At 43.0% G+C, this 2,054-nt stretch overlaps 1 pseudogene; it reads left to right on the top strand.

Annotated features, from left to right (window-relative positions):
- Positions 1-210: 210 nt before the first annotated feature.
- On the top strand, positions 211-1,827 carry LOC109437483 (ATP synthase F(1) complex subunit alpha, mitochondrial; annotated as a pseudogene).
- Positions 1,828-2,054: the final 227 nt, after the last annotated feature.

Below are 2,054 nucleotides of genomic sequence, written 5' to 3'. Positions count from 1 at the left end.
TAAAAAATCCCCGAAGACAGTCAGTGTGTAGGCTGCAGCTGGAAGGGGAACCCCCCCCAAGGAGAAGCTGCAAAGACGCTGCCTGTGTGTGTTGCCAAGGTTGTGACAAGCGCCCTCCCTCGGCGGGCCGAGCTGATCTCCCAAAATACTTTGGGCTCATCCTTCATTGCTGCAAGGAACATCTATGCCTCCAACATTTGTCTTCAGAAGAGTGGCATTGCCGAGATGCTCTCTAGTCTTGAAGAGCATATTCCTGGAACTCACACCTCTGTTGACCTTGAAGAAACTGGGAGTGTCTTAAGTGTTGGTGATGGTATTGCCTGACTACACGGCTGAGGAATGTTCAAGCAGAAGAAATGGTAGAGTTTTCTTCGTGCTTAAAGGGTATGTCTTGGAACCTGGACAACCTGGACAACTTGGAACCTGACAATGTCGGTGTTGTCATGTTCGGAAATGATAAATTAATTAAGGAAGGAGTTATTGTGAAGCAAACAGGAGCCATTGTTGATATTCTGGTTGGTGAGGAGCTGTTGGATCATGTCATAGATGCCCTTGGAAATGCCATCAATGGAAAGGGTCCAATTGGTTCCAAGACGTGTATGTGAGTTGGCCTGAAAGCCCCAAGGATCATTCTTCAAATCTTTGTGCAGGAACCAATACAGACTGGCATTAAGGCTGTGGATAGCTTGGTGCCGATTCAGTGTGGTCAGTGTGAGCTAATTATTGGTGACTGACAGACTGGCAAGGCATCAATTGCTATTGACACAATCATTATGCAGAACTGGTTCAATGAAGGATCTGATGAAAAGAAGCTATACTGTATCTACGTTACTATTGGTCAGAGGAGATCCACTGTTGCACAGTTGGTGAAGAGACAGATGCATATGGCATGAAGTACAGCATTGTGGTTTCAGCTACTGTTTCTGATGCTGCCCCACTTCAGTACCTGGCTCCTTATTCTGGTATTCTACGTGAGAATATTTTAGGAATAATGGCAAACATGCTTTGATCATCTATGGCGACTTATTCAAACAGGCTTATCTTCAGATGCCTCTGTTGCTCTGTCCATCCCGGTTGTCATGACGCCTATCCTGGTGATGTGTTCTACCTACACTCCCATCTGCTAGAGAGAGAAGCCAAAATGAATGATTCTTTTAGTGGTGGCTCCTTGACTGCTTTACCAGTCATGGAAACACAAACTGGTGACATGTCTGCTTACATTCCAACGAATATCATTTCTATCACTGATCTTCTTGGAAACAGAATTGTTCTACAAAGTATCTGCCCTGCCAATAACATTGGTTTGTCTGTGTCCGTGTTGTGTCTGCTGCCCAAACCAGGGCCACGAAGCAGGTGGCAGGTACATAAAGCTGGAATTGGCTCAGTAGGTGAGGTTGCTGCTTTTGCTCAGTTTGGTTCTGATATGGAGGCTGCCACTCAACAACTCTTGAGCTGTGGTGTGCGTCTGACTGAGTTGCTGAAGGACGGACAGTATTCTCCCACGGCTACTGAAGAACAAGTGGCTGTTATTTATGCCGGTTTAAGGGGATATCTTGATAAACCGGAGCCCAGCAAGATCACAAAGTTTGAGAAATGCTTTCTTGTCTCATGTTATCAGCCAACACCAAGCCCTGTTGGGCAACATCAGGGCTGATGGAAAGATCTCAGAACAGTCAGATGCAAAGCCGAAAGAGATAGCAACAAACTTCTTGGCTGGATTTGAAGCTTAAACTCCTATGAATTCACATCAAATACCAGTTTGGTTTTGTCATTGTTTCTTCTAGTAATCAGTTCCATTTGTTAAAGGATTACTCTCATACTCCAGATGTACAGAAATCAAATTAAAAATAAAGGTTCCATATTGCTTGGTTAAAAAAAAAATCTATGAACAAAATGAAATTAATCTAATCAAAGGTCTGTGAACTACTCAGTTAGCTTGTTGTTCAATTGCTCCTTGACTCAACTTTTATTTTTTTATATAGAAATTAAGTTGAGCCTAAGATATGCATATATTAAAATACATTTAATATGATTAAGGGTACAGGGATTTCCAA

The sequence above is a fragment of the Rhinolophus sinicus genome, linkage group LG14 (genome assembly GCF_036562045.2).
Source record: "Rhinolophus sinicus isolate RSC01 linkage group LG14, ASM3656204v1, whole genome shotgun sequence".
Lineage (NCBI taxonomy): Eukaryota > Metazoa > Chordata > Mammalia > Chiroptera > Rhinolophidae > Rhinolophus > Rhinolophus sinicus.
Note: the sequence above shows the minus strand (reverse complement) of the source record. Positions and strands in the feature narration are given on the sequence as shown.